General features: G+C 33.0%; 1 protein-coding gene across 3 annotated transcripts in view; it reads left to right on the forward strand.

The window, feature by feature from the left end:
- NAALADL2 (N-acetylated alpha-linked acidic dipeptidase like 2) overlaps window positions 1–15,964 on the forward strand; it is a 1,170,852-nt gene that overhangs the window by 164,479 nt on the left and 990,409 nt on the right. Inside the window, exon 4 of one of the 3 annotated variants that reach the window (XM_072961150.1) lies at window positions 15,834–15,878. The exons of the other annotated variants lie outside the window; for them this stretch is intronic. The gene's annotated coding sequence lies outside the window, so the exon portion shown is untranslated. The remainder of the gene's footprint in view (window positions 1–15,833; window positions 15,879–15,964) is intronic. 3 annotated transcript variants of the gene reach the window in all.

Genomic DNA, 15,964 nt, shown 5'->3' on the forward strand with positions numbered 1-15,964 from the left:
GGCTTCTTTGAGATAATTTTAAGCAAGTACTTAAGGAGGTGAGGGAGAGCCACTGGGTATCAGGGGGAAGAACTATCCCAGTAAATGTGATACTTTAGGTAAAATATCTTTGCACAGTTGTTGGCTCAAAGTACAGTAGTGTTTAATGAGTGTTTGGAAGTATTATTGCTATAAATAAATTCATCTTGGTTTTAAGAAAAGATTTTTGATGTGAAGTTTGTGGTTTTACTCGTTAAAATAACGTGTGACACTGTTGATAGTACTGTTTGGTTGCTTCTCTTTTTGTTATGTGAAAACATGATCCAAAAAATAAGTCATATTCTCAAAATCTTGTCAGAAAGACAACTTAATTGTTTTAAATACATTTATTTTTCCTCAGATTGAAAAAATCCTTAAATACTAGAATAAAAATTATACCTTAAAAATTGATATAGAAACTGATAAAATTGTTTTTTTGGTTTTTTGTTGTTGTTGTTGTTGTTCCTACTGTTGTTGTTTTTTAACTACAAGAGTCTTTTAAAACATTTAAAGGTTGTTTTTACCATATTATAGGGAGAAAGCTAAAAGTAGATGAGCCTGAAACATTGACTTTTATCCGTCTTGAATTTCATGGAGCATTCAGAATGATGCATCTTTCCCTTCAAATATTTATCCATCACTTCCAGACAAGTGGTGTATGAGGCATTAAATAACAGACAGCTAGAACAGGAGAAAACAGTTTTTTAATGCATTGTGCTTAAACTGTCAGTCTGGCAGGAAGGAATAACTGAATGCTGCATTATTTAAGGCAAGGTAATAGACTACTTCCTTTTAGAGGCAAATTACTTTGGGATCAGCTGCCTTTCCCTCAGAAGCCAGGGTTTCCTCAGTGAAAGACTAGTGGTGGAAACTTGATGTGAGGTGATTGGTTACTAAATCCTGATGTTATGCACACCAGAAAAGTGTTTCCTTTGAGACTGTGGTCATCATTCATCATTAAATGAAGAGTCTTGCCAAGTGCACGCCTCACCATATGGTAGGCAGTAGGATGCATTATAAAAGCACAGGCTTGGAGCTAGAATGATCTGTGTTTGACTGAACTATCTACTAGTGTGATTCTGGATAAATTACCTAATGTCCTGGGATTCAATTTCCTTTGCTGGAAAATGCAAATAGTCATACCAACGTAACTGAGTTGCTGAGAGGATTAAGTTAAATAATGAATGTAATGATCTGGACCTTATATTTTGGTGCCAGCAAATAAATACTTACTACTTACACATGATTTAAAGATCGTAAGTTTCAAAATAAATACATAGGTGTTTAGCTGTTGAGTTTTAAGAATAAGTGTTGCAGTTTCTATAACTATTATAGAAGGCACCTAGGAAATATTAATGTTCTTTCCTGGTCCTTCTCTTCCTTTGAATTTTTTAAATCATAGTTTATGGTCCCAGAAGATCATGTTCTATTTGAAGGCTGTATATTAAGCCTCCACCTGCACAAATCTTGTGTGTCAGAATTCTGTCCAGTTTTAAAATACCATCTGGTAAATATAAGAGAGCAGAGTTGTAAAGTTGTGTGCTGTTATGCACAGTAATAGTCTTGGTTGATGGAGTTCGGGCCTGAGTGCTAGTATTTTTAAAATACACTTCTACTCAGTTGAACCATTGTACTTTTGATGTATGAGAAGTCCACAATTGAATATGTTCTACCCTCAAATATACTTATTTGTAATATTATTCATTCTTTTCTTGCTTTTGGCTGGTAGTCATGACATTTTTCTCACCGTAACTGCAAAACTCCTTTTTCACAAGGTGCTCGTTACTTTTGTCTATAAAATAATAACCAAAGGAGAGCCAATATATAGAAAATGAAATTACTTGTGCTCTTCACTTTTTAATTTCTTTATTTTGAATGGTAAACTTTTATAGATGATTGAGTCTTACTTTTTCTATTTTTCATGCATTATTAAAATAATTTTACTGTTTTTTGATGTGATGTGAACATATATTTGACAGTATTTATAACAGTGTTTCAGATTGTTACAGGATCACACAGTGTTATTTTCTGGATTTATTTGGGATTTTAATCACTTTTCAAGTTTTTAATTACCAGGATTTTATAAAATTAATCTGTATTTTATTTCCTCTGTTAGTACTATTTTGATATTTTAAATAATGTTGACAAAAATATGACCTGGTTGCAAATTGTTGTATCATACCTATTTCCCAAGAATCATTAATCTTTTGAACATACAAACATTTGAAAATTTCTGTATTAATTCTTTTGTGTACAATGGTCTTTTAAGTCCAACGCATGTTTTATTTCATGGCAGTCCATTTTGAAGACCTGACGTAAAATCATTGACATAATGTGAAGAATGGACTGCACTGATCCTATGTCATAAACCTAAACTGTTAATTTCAGAGTAATTAAATGTTACCTAGATTGCAGCTTCTACAATGCAAAATGATATTTACTTTCTTTCTTTAGCTTTGAAAAGTGCCTTCTGAGTAGTTATTCAAACTTTTTTTAGCACTACCTACTTATTTAATTTTATAAGTTATTAGCCATTAAGTAGGGTAATTTTAAGTTAAATAGGTTATTTGAAATTAGGCAGTTTATTAAAAACACTGTTACATTTTGATGTTAATGTTGGTATTATTTACCAAGGAACATTATACTTTGTAGTCTCTTTAGGAAGACTTTACCTGTTGATGACATTTTCATATGATATCTGAATGAGTGAACAGCATAGACAGAATGATCTAAATAAGAGCCTCAGAATTTTATTGCCTTAAGTTTCTATGTTGTAATAACCAAAATTTCAAATTATTCCTTTTACTGTCCACAGTATATAAATACCATGACCAAAAAACAACAAAACATTGAAATGCAAATGTTATTTTGAAGTCAGTTTTGTTTTTATGAAAAAAAATATCTGAAAGAAACACACAAATGGTAAGAAAAAAAAGCCAGTTTCTCTTAGCCTAAATAATCAGAAAAGTACACAAAATGTATATATAATGTTCATTGAAGAATGTATTTGTGATGAATTTCCAAGGATAGAGAACAATTAAATAATTTACAGCATATCCATATATGGATCTTAAACAATATTTAAGAATATTTTATAAGATTAGTTTATGACAGAGTTTATTAGTTTAAGAATATTTTATAAGATTAGTATATGACAATATAATGCCATGTTAAAATACAAAACTACACCTTAACTTTGATACCAGTTTTGATTTACAAAAATACACACATACACATATGTATGTACATATATATGTATTTATTTCAGGATTTAATAAAACTGAGTATTGTTTTATTTCCTTTGCTAATGCTATTTTTATTTTTTCAGATCAAATAATATGGCCTTGTTGCAAATTATCTTAGATATATCATTTCCAAATATCAGTACTCTTTTGTACATATAAGTGTTTCATCTTGGTGATTCTCTTCTGAGTAGTGTGTCAAAATAATCAAAATGGGTAGATCTGTAAAATTACTAAACAGTCAAAGTACTTCTATTTCTTTAAGATAAATAAGTATCAATAAAATACCTATTAATGTATTGTTATGTTTTCAAATAATATAGTAACAGAGTGATGATTAAATTTCACACCTTCAAACAGGCTGCCTTTTATTTTCATGAGCATGAAATTTAAATAAAAAATATTTGCTCTGGTTTTGCTTATTAAAATACACAGTATAAGCTTATTGCATGATTAGAATCACAATGGCAGGATTTTAGGGCCTTCCTGCATGGCCTTCATTCAGTAGGTCATTATGGAATGTCCAGTTTATTTCAAGGTCTTTGGTAGGCCATGGCAATAATAAAAAGAATAAGAAATGTTTTTTTTCCTGTTGTTAAGAAATAATTTAGTAGAGAACAATTTTATTATATAGTGCTTCATTATTCATATAACAGAGGAACATGTAAGGAACTCTAAGACAAAGGACTCTTAAGTCTGGGTGGGGTTTTCAAGGAAGATTAAAAGAGTGATGCATCTGAATCGAGGCTGGAAATGGGAGTCAGAGATGAAGGACAAAAGTAAAAGGCATTTCTGCCCGAAAAATGACATGAACTGAAATATAACCATGGCACTAGGAGAGATTTCTGAAGGAAGATCAGGCTTTTTAGAAAGATGATCATATTATGTTAACAGTATGAGCATAATCAGTTAGGGAGACTATGTAAGACTATCAAATTACCAACATAATAAAGGTAACTATAAATACATGCTTTTGCATATTAGCATAATATTCAGAAATATTGGTGCAGGAATTTGTTCCATATGAACGAATTTTCTAATAACATTTAGGGAGGGACAGTTTATTCGTTCTTGATAAAAATACATTTCACTATTTTTTGCTTCATTAAACAAACATGGTTTTTTCTCCTTTGTCCATTTTGCTTCTTTTGGAGTTTTTGGAGTTGGTATAATTATCAAATATCTGTTTTTGCCCTTTGCTCTAATATAGCCATGTCTTCCTGTACTTTTTAAATAGGAGGCAGTGTTTGTCCTTACTTTAATGGCTTCAGATTTCTCTAATTTTTATAGTTCTTATGATTACTCTTTTTACCTTTTCTTGTCTCTTTCCTGATAAGGAGCCCTGTACCTTTTTCCAGTAGTTCTTCAAACACCTAACACTTTGACCTAATCAACTTCAAAATTTTTGACAGATTCTTTGGTAATTAAAATTTTCCATCATTTATTTCCTGGTTTGCTTAATTAAGGTTATGGGGCATCATAGTGTACACTAATTCTTGACAATTTTAATTTTTAACATTGTTCACATGCATGATATAATAAATGTATATTATTGACTTTTATATTATGGAACTTTCCATATGGTACAGTACAATTAGAAATCAAACTAGGACCCAGCAGTGTACATGTTTCCCCTAAAATAATTTTCAAAAATTATGTACCTTGTATATTTTAAAATTTTCATCTCAACTTTCTATCATAAATTTTATTGGTACAAATAATGTAATATCTTATTAATATCACCATTAATTGTAATCAGTGAAACCTAAAATCATTATAATTTGACACTTACCATCATCTATGTAAAAATACTTGAGCATGTTCTTTATTAATTAGACAATTTGCATTATTTCTTTTTCAACTTGAATTTATGTTAGTCAGCTGGTGTTTAGAAGTCCTGAAGTATAGGTAGGTAACTTCCCTGTACACCTCTCAGACTGTCATTTTGTAAACTCTTCTCAGGTTGGCTTGCTACTTGTAACTTTAAAAAAAGTGTCAGTAGGAGGAGAGGTTGGTATACAGTCTGATTTAGTCTAGAAATGTCAAAAGGTCAAAGGCCCTGGAGCACTTCTCCATCATGGGTGCCCATCAGGATCACGTGAGCAATGTCTTGTCTTCCAAATCCCTGTTCTTAGTCCCTGCCTTTAACTGCCCTGCATGGTACCCAGTCAGAAAAGGGAGAATTGAGTCTTCTTTAGCACTGCTTCAGAGGAAGGATTCATGGGGTCTTCTATCCTGGAAGGCTGTGTGATCCCAGGGAGACCTGGCAGAATGCATCTGTGGAATTTAGCATCTACTGTCTATGATATCTCTTAATAGGTAGAGCCCCTGGATTATTTTTATAAAGGCCTGGTCAGTGAGTGTGAAGCTGCAAGGGGTGGTCTGCCTCCACCCAGAGGAGCCTGATAGAATGGGCTGCGGCTCTCCCCTCCCCACTTAACCTTGATGATTATGACTAGCTGGCCAAGCCAAGCCAAGGGGGTGCTTGTCCCAGGACTCCATTCAGGACCAGGACCCCAGGGGAACTGGGAAAGAGTCAACTCAGCCAGGGTGTCTGGCCCTCAGAGTATCTCTTGCCTTTGTTTCCTGATGCCAGGGCCAGGCCTCTGGTCTTTGCATATGGCCCCAAGGTATAGGAGGGCCTGGCCTTTCTTGCTGCTAGTGGGAGACTAAAGACTTGGGATAATTTGGTGTATAGAGGAAGGCATTCAACTGTTGAGAGCTTGGGCTCTGGGTTTGAATTCTGAAAAAAAATCACTTAACGAGGAGCTATTAAAAAATTTACACTGACAGATACTGCATCCAGCCCATAATCTAGACTCCCTAAATCAGGATCTCCTGCAGTGTATACTACAAGCTCCTTGTGTTTCCTCCTCCTCTTCCCTGGGCTAAGAACCATTTTCAGATTGCTTGTTGTCTGAATTGCTTGTTTCAATAAAAAGCATTTATATTTTGTGACTCCAGAATAAACATATTTCGTTGTCTTGAAAATATAATTTTTAGAAGGGAAAGTGTTAATTAATGATGCTGTTCACTCATTCAAGATTTATGCAGTGATTCTTGTGATGCCAGACACTGTTTTCAGTCCACAAAGTAGATTTTCTGCTTTTGTAGAGATTATGTTCTAGTGTCCATGGGATAGCTGGGTAGATATTGTTAAAAAGGAACAGTACACAAGAAAGCAAATAGACAATTAAGATAATGATAGAAACCGACATGATTTGAGGAGGGAAAAACAGAGAATGAGCACACAGTGTTGACTTTGGAATAACAGAACTCTGCTATCCAATGATTTTGTTTCCTTACTGTGAACTGCTTTTTGGAGATACTGTTATGAAGCATGCATAATCAAAATAAAAAGGCAGTCCCAAGTGCTTGGTATCTAAAGTTTGCAATATCATACTGCTATTTAGATACAACAGTGAAGTCATAGGAGGCCTAATGATTGTAGAACTTGAACCTAACAGCAGTTAAAGCAAGCAGAATACATAATAAAGAATACATGGATAGAAGACTGAACCAGGATTGGAAAGATTCTGTATTTCTTTTATTCTGTTTCAGACAGCAGAGACTTCTCTTTAGCTCAGTTTATGAAAATGCATTAGATTTATGCTTACCACCATATTAGTTCATGATACAGTTTTGTATCATTTTTAACCAAAGAGATCCACTTAGATTCTTAATTAGCTTCTTAGATGGTAAACATTTTCTAATATTCATTTATTTATTGACCAAAATGACTGATGGGATATTGGAATGGATTAAGCAAAGATAAATGATACAAGATTTCTACTGTCATTAAGCATAAACTCATTCAAATTATAAAATCTGACAAAGGACATTCACTCTGTATTCAAACTTCTTTGGTGGACAGAAGAATATGCTTAAGTAGCTCAAAAAGAGGCATAAATAAAATGCAATGAGAATTTAAAGATAGGGTGCTCAGTTCCAGTAGGAAGAGCCAAAGAAAGTACAAGGAAGGTCAAGATACTGGGGAGGTTCTTCACAGGAGGGACATGTCACTAGGTAGAGAAAGCAGTGAAGGAGGTCTAGGCAGAAAACAGAATGTGCGTGTAAGTGTGCAGTTGGGAAGGTGTAAGTCTGTTTAAGAAGAAACATCTACTAGTCCACAGTGACTGTAGCTCAAGAGGAATAGTGTGAACAACTTTGGGGAAGGTTAGTTGATGCTATAAGAGATCTCAGGCGTATCCCTGAAGAGGATCCTGACACGCTATAGAGTGATTTTTCTCTCTCATGGGATGCAGCTAAGAATTTTAAAACTATGACTATTAATCTGTTGTTTTTAAGCATGGTTTCCTAAGATATTTGTGCCTCTTCTCAAACGTAAGATACATGTCTACAAACATACCTATAAATTCTCTGTTGAAAGTAATTCTTGATTTAAAATTTATGCTTGCTTTAAGAATTATGTTTTTAAACTGCATTTCTAAAAGAGATGAAAGGAGACTTGAGATAAACGTTGTGATTGGCTGTCCTGATGGGATCACTTCCTCTGCCATTAGAACAATAATGGAAGGATGAGAGTGCCTTGTTTCACACCCTGCTATTCTCCCAGAGGCTGGATTATAAAGCAAGGGCAGTCCTTGGTTGTTACCTGATTGAAGAGGGAGCAGGCTTCAGCTCCGGGGCCAAGTTCACATAGGTAAAGAACCCCCGTGTCAGGCAACAGTTATGAAGAGTGCAGGGGCAATCTGGGCTTGACTGAGAACCACCTAAAGAAGGAATAAGTGATGAGTAAAACCCATTTCAATCTTTTTATCTTGTCATTTTGACTTTGTTGTAATAGGCCATTGAAACTGTGGCTAAGGCGGTCCCTAAAATATTTGGGGTTGGATTTTAGTAAACTTAATACTAGGCTAAGGAACTTGGGTATTGTATTAACAGGCAAAAGGCCTGAAGAATTGGCACTTTTTGTTCATGTTGTTTTAATTACAAGAGTTACTTGCTCAGAGTTGTGCATTAAGAAAATTCATTTAATGCTTATTTGGAAAATGAGTCTGGAGGAGAAAAAACTTCAGAGTCTATGCCCATGTGAGGTAATATTTTCCCTTTAGAAAGACAGCTTTCTAATGTACTCTAGAACTTTTGAAGATAATTTGTTTTTTATAAGGTTTCTTTTTTCACATACATATTAGAAGATCTTGGGTCAATCTAGACATATTTTCTGGTAAGGCCATCATGTGTTAAATAAGTGTATTTTCCAATATCAGCCTGACTAAGCAAATTTCAACCTTCTAAACTGTGACTGGAATATACAATTCATGTATATATTAAAGGGAATTACAGTTTAGGATGTATTTATAATGATATTGCCATTAAATTTTATGGCTCAGTGGAGATTATTAGACTTTCTGGAACCATGCTGTTTTTATAAAGGCCATAGGTAGAGAATGAATGTATTATTTCTTTTTGCTAACTACGAGAGTCTAGATAATGGACAAAAGACAGTGCAAGTTTCATGTTATGTTAGTATGGGAAGGAGTCTTAGAAACGTTCCAATTCATAAATATGTTTATCGTAATGAGACCACACACACCAAGTAAAATACTGAAATAGTTACAAATGAGGTTTATAATCAGAATTAATGGGAAGTTAAAAAAATTCTTGGGTAGGACCCTTCAAAAATTTCCATTCTGTAATTCTAGTGTGGCCTTAGGCTCTGGTTTTGAGTAAGGTCAGGTTTGAGAACCACTGCTATATTATGTCATGGGATATTGTGAAATAGAGATAGAAATACAATAGAAAATAGAAGATAGGAACTTCCTTTTTGGTTTTGCTATGGTCTGGCTGAAAGAATACATTAAAAATTGAGTGATATTTTCAAAGCTAGTGAAAGATGAATGAAAATTAATACGAGCGAAAAAAGAAAATACATTAGAAGAGTAAGCCAAGTATTATTTTTTATTTCTTTTTAAATTGTAAAAATGTACATGACTTAAAATTTGCCATTTTAACTATTTTTTGGTGTGTATTTCAGTGACATTAAATACTTTCACATTACTATGCCACCACCACCATGCATTTCCCGATCTTTTTCATTTCCCAAAACTGAAATTTTTGAGCAAGAATTTGTATTTCCCTTCTTCCTCCAACTCCTGGCAAAAACCATCTATTTTCTGTCTCTATTAATTTGCTCTGTGTCCCTCATTTAAATATAATTGTACACTATTTGTCCTTTTGTGTCTGGCTTATTTCACTTAGCATATTGCCTTCAGAAGTCATCCACACTAACATATGTCAGAATTTTGTTACTTTTTAAGGTTAAATAATATCCTGTTATTACTCTATATACCACATTTTGTTTATCTAATGATGGCGTTTGGGTTGTTTCTAGCTTTTGGCTATTGTGAATAATGCTCCTGTGGCACTGGCATACAAATATCTGTTTGAGCATCTGCTTTCAATTCTGTTGGGTATATACTTAGAAGTGGAATTGCTGGTTCATATGGTAACTCTATATTTAATTTTTAGAGGAACTACCATGCTATTTCCAGATCAGCTAAACCATTTTATTTTCCTACTAGCAATGCATCTACTAGGTGAACTTAGTATTCTTACCTTCCCAATAGCTTATGAACTCTTTGGCAGTAACTACCTTTTGATTCTCTTGTATTCTTTTCCACTAAAACCCTGGTATGTATGATGTTTGCTACAAACTAAACATATCACAAAGGCTAAAAACTAATAAGTAGTTAGTTATTGTTGGCTTATCTTCACTCAGATGCAGCATATTTATGTGGTTGTAAATCCAAAGTGTAATAATTTAGTCTGGGGCACTGACTGGGAGTCAAATATAATTCTGAAACAAATAGAGGTGAATTTAACCCATCACTATTAAATTAGAACACTTTCAAAGCCAACACATTTGTGGCAGCATTTTTGTGTTAATATTGACTGCTTCTCCTGACAACCTTTAAATGTTACCTATGTATCATTAAATATGATCTGCATGTATGTTTTGTATGTAATCATCAATAACTCTAAAAAATTTCCTAATGTTCAAACAGTTACAGTAATCTGAAAAATATTTTCAATTATCCTGGCAAGCTGAAGAGATAGTTACAGCTGCAAAGAAGTCAGCATCATTGTCTTTTTTGTTTTCTGTTGGCTACAAGGAGGCTCAGAGACAAATTTAATATTCAGTCTCCATAGCTACTTTTAATATTAGCCACCTGATTGCCTGAATGCCTATTAACATGAGGATTTAAGGAATCTGGAATCACAAATCATTTTTGGTGGCAAATAGAATTTATATGTATATGTGTGTGTATATATATATGTATGAATGAAGATGTAGTATATATATGTATATATATAAGTGAATGAAGAATGAATGGATCAATGATCCAATTAATGAATATAAATAAGCTGAATCGTATAGATATTTATTTCTAAAATGTATACTTTCTCTTGGTTACAAACCTTGGATTAAACTGGAATGTATAGGCTTAAAAGGAGAAACAAAATATCAGGACCAACCTCACATCTCAGGCTTTTAGGTTTGGACTTCAGAATCTGTGTTCTTATAGGATGTATAGTCCTGAAAAATGTTACTACTTTACACTTTTGTGTAAGCATTATATATTTCTTAAAAAATGATATTTAAGACTAACAAATGTTACATGCTTGAGTATAGATAAACATTGTGTTTCTTAATTCATAAATAAAATGATCTACAAAATGCATCGAAGAGCAAATACAGCAAATAAAATCAACATAATTTTTGGATTTAATTTACAAAATGTGATTCAAATTGTCACTATAAGAATGTACCAGGCAGAAAAAATTTAAGTAAAAAGTGGTTCTCTTTGTAAAAATAATTACTCCTTCCTATTTTTGTTAAATAAATGAATTGAGAAATTTGTACATTAGGTTGTAGTATATCTTACTTGTAAATAATGATAATGAAGCGCATACATATCAATCATTGAATCCTGTCATCTTTATGGGTTTTATTTCAACTCACATAATTTATACTGCCTTCAAAATGGGCTCATAAATCTTTAGAGATTTTTTTCAGTATCTACTATTTCTATAAGGATCTCTGACTATTATCAGTTTTAGAGAGTTTATTCATCCCTGAGGACAATGAAAATAGCTTGAAAAGCAATTGCTTGGAAAGCATTTGGGGCTTTGGGATCTGAAAAGATTTGGGTTGTAATTCTGTCTCTGCCATTCGCTTAAAATGGGCTGTGAGGCAGTGATCAAGTTACTTAGCGTTTCTTTAGCTTCACTTTCCTTGGTTGTAAAGTAATATTACAATATGTTATGATATGTATAGGATTATGGCAGGGATTCAGTGACTTAATATGTAAAGCCCTGCTCAGGATAGGCACCCAATACATGGTAATTATTATGGCTAACAGAGATAAACATAACAATAAACTGCTTGCATTCTAATATTCACTAGTTTTTAATGCTACATCTATTAGGAATATGTCATAGTACACTATGGAGGATATGAAAAGCACCCTTTTTATATCTAAAAGTCACATATTGTTGAAGGTATGATCATGCTTACCAAAACTTGGTAGGGATCCAGAGGAAAAAGTGTGAGAGATTTGTTGTTATATGAAATTAAAGGGTTCACTCTAGCAATGGATTTTGATCAAGTTAATAAAGTCCATTAAGTAAATGAGACACCTCAGTGATATTTATGTATTCAGTAATGAAAAAATTGGCCAAAGGGAAATCTATTTTTTGCATAGAAATATATTAATATATGACAGCAGAGTATTTTTGCATATGTTTATGGCAATAGGTGTACAATATCAAACATGTTTAGCACAAGATACTAAGGGTTCAAAACTGGGTAACCAATTAGGTAAGAGAAACAAGGTCAATGAATAAGGGATGAAAACTGTGAAGGAGGTAAGCAAACAATTGGAATTTCACCTGTATGCTGTGAATAGGAATGATTTTTTGAAAATTTGTTCAGAAATAGAAAGTTCCAATTTAAAAAATCAAATATACATTACAAAATAGAAATAGACTCACAAACAGAAAACAAACTACTATATGTAAAACAGATAAACAACAAGGACCTACTGTATAGCACAGGGAACTGTATTCAATATCTTGTAATTCCCTACAATGGGAAAGAATACAAATAAGTGTGTGAATATATATATATATATATATATGTATGTATGTCTGTATATGTATATGTATATGTATATGTATACGTATACATACAGACACACAGATGCACACACAATTGAATCACTTCGCTGTACGCATGAAGCTAACACAACATCGTAAATCAACTGTACTTCAATAAAAATAAAAAAAATTGAATACACATTCACATCTGTATTCAAGTGAGAACTTGAAACAAAAACAATAGCAATCAAACGTATTAGAATAGATTTAAAATTAAGACTTTTTTACTGTAAAATGTTGAGTAACAGTGATATTTAGATTTGAATTCTGTAATTTTTATTATACTATTACTTTGAGCATAGTTGCTTTTGTTTATGACACTTTAACATTAAATGTGTTTAAGATATATTATTACTACTTTATGTTAAAAGCAAATATTTATTGTATAGATAAGCTGGTAATAATTAATGAAAATATTACATATCCTGTCTGCTTTATATCTTTATTTTAATAATGTAATTTGACCTTATTTTTTCTTAAATAACATTACATTTGATTAAACTATTTTAGTACAAATGGATTGGACAAAAATAATGCCAAGTCTGATGACATAGTCTCTGAATTCTAATATTCACATGTTTTTAATTGTACATCTAGTCACTGTTAACATTTGTAATTTCTTTTCCTACCTGTTAATCTAAGGGCTTTAAATTTTGTTTAAGAATATGTTATATTTCAAAGATGATCAAGTTTTACTTATTAGAATTTTAATAAAAAATAAAAAGAATAATGTATATACATATGGCCTCTGCAGTTCACAAAGGCTTATCACCTATAATCTCATTTCCTTCCCAAAGTCATCATGTGATGTGGCATGGGATTACTTTCACAGTTTCATAGGTGATGAAATTGAGACTCCATGAGGATAAATTACTTGCTCAAGGTTGCACTGGTAGTAATTATCAAAATTGAGACTTGGACTCATTATTAAAACTGGTTTGTGCATGACGAAGTTTACAAAATCAGATGCTTGCAGTTGCTCCACCGTGAACAGAAATGGGTGGAGCCAACTGAGTACCAGACACCTGGGAGGGATGTGGTTACTGGAAAGCCCATGCCCTGTCTGGAGGTAGCAACAGTTCCTGGGTGTAACTGTATTGTCTTAAGCAAGAGTAGGGACAGAGTTGCCAGACATTTGATTTCCTAAGAGAAGCTCAAAATCCAAATTTTATGTGAAATGCCTTTGTTTTAAATGTTGGCATCTAATTCAAAAATTGAAAAAAGTAGACTAAGTGAGACCAATCTAAGGGTTGATGTTGCTGCCAATTTAGAACTTGTGGCATATCCTTCATTCTTAAGTGGAATGTGTGTATGTGGGGAACCTGATTATTCATATGGCTGTAAGTGTATGGTGGTAGAGGTATTGCTCTAAATCCCTTTCTCTACAACTGGCCCAGCTTTGTAACTAAAGGAGGATTTAGTGACAGTCTTTGTCACGTGATTTCCTTGATAGACCGTTTATTTCATTTGCTCAACTATGTGTTGCATGCCAGTCACATACCTGACACTGTAGTGCAAGGATAATATCGCATAGTATTTTGCCTCAAGTCTCAGTCCAAAGCATTCTAGTCATCAATACACTTCTATAAACAGATGTTGGAAGCAAAAATGGAAAGCTGCATAGGGAAGGTAACATTTGCAAATCGTGTTTCCTGTGTAAAATCATAGACCATTTTACACAAAGGTTAAAGGGTGTTATGTGGGTGTGGAGACTCACATGTGTCAGTAAACAAAAATTTATTCTTACATATATCTCACGATTCTACAACTCTTTCTCAAATAGGTAAACTTAAAATAAAAATGTTACCTTATTTAAAAAAAAAGGTTTCTAGTATAGTACGATCTTGTTCGTAGGCATATAAAACACTACTAGATTGAACATTAGTACTTAATAACAACCTGGATTTTCAGAATCTGTGTATTTTCTAACCACACTTTAAATATTTTTTTCATTTTTGTTGCCACAGTAGACTTTCACACATGTACTTTATCCAAATATATATTTGTTCTTTGACAATATGAAAGTATAAAATATATAATATATATATAAAATATATAACAGATTTAACTCCTACAACAATTACATCTGTAGAGATCACCTACACACTTATATATATAAGCGTGTGTGTATATATAGAGTGAGACTGAGAGAGAGAGGGAAGGAGGGGAACAAAGAGGTGTTGTATCATTTGATGAATTGTACTGAGTGCAATAATGAAAGCCTGTGGGCATATTTCTCTGTTGGCCTTCTATCAGAGAGTTGAGAGCCTAATATGATATATGGTCTTAGTGACTAGATTGGCATACTTGTACTTTTCTTAAGTCTTTATTTTATATATATATATGTTTGGATATGTGTCTTTGTATATAAAGATATAAATATATAACCTTTATATTTATATGCCTTTCAATTACATATATATGCATACAAGGCATATGGAAGAGCTCCATTCTTTTATGGTTTCTGATTTTTTTGATTATTTGAGTCTTATTTTCAATATCCTAAGAGATCATGTATATCTTTTGTTTTGAGAACCATTACATTCTCAGTGGAAATAGGCTAGAGGGACAGACAGAAAGAATAGCAAAGAGAAAGAAATACACCATCCACAAACACCTTCAGACATGCACACACAGATGGTTGAGTGGAGTATAAATAAACTGGTTCAGTTTTCTCAAGTGACAAGAGTAAGTTCACGTGGGAGCTGAAGTTGAGACCTAGGGTTCCTGTTTCTTGTATCTTTTTGGCATAAATAGGACATTGTTTTAGACTGAATATTAATAACACTTTATCTCTGACAAGACATTATCCATTTCTATCTTATATACAAAAAGCATTTCTTGCACATTTTCTGAGAATTAGAGCTATGGTATAAAGCACATAAATGTAGGAAAATTTATAAATCCTCTCTGATAAAGATAATTGGTTCAATGCAAGAATCCAGTCAGTAATAACAGGTATGATACCAAGCATTTTAAAACTTGGGGATGGAATATGGTCCAGGGATTGGGAGGGGGGATACATTAATCCAAAGGTACCTCCTACTGATAAGAACGTGTGTGTGTGTGTGTGTGTGTGTGTGTGTGTGTGTGTGTGTGTGTGTGTGTGTATCCTTGTCTTTTAAATTGCTGTGAGGGCCTTTGAATGGCTATAGTATTGTTTCTTAAACAATATTCTTTAAGATGCTCTCTGAAAAAGGTGATCAAATAAGTGCAAAACACTGTGTACCTACCTGTTTCCTCTCTTGGAAATTCGTAGCTTATGTAAGCATATTAAAAACTCTTTAAAGACTATTTAGATTGAAGTATGCCCACTGCTAAGCCTTTGAATTTAGTTTAACCCAGTGTTTTCCCACATTATTTGACCATTAGCCCCTTTTCTTCCAATAGCTGCATCAACATCTCCTAGAACTAGTGCTCAGGAGAAGATACCAGGTAAAAATCAGCTTTGAAGGTGTGGAATTTCTCTTAAGAAACTTGTTTTCCTTTTCAGTATGATTATAGCCACCAATGGGTAGTCA

This window comes from Vicugna pacos, chromosome 1 (assembly GCF_048564905.1).
Source record: "Vicugna pacos chromosome 1, VicPac4, whole genome shotgun sequence".
Taxonomy (NCBI): Eukaryota; Metazoa; Chordata; class Mammalia; order Artiodactyla; family Camelidae; genus Vicugna; species Vicugna pacos.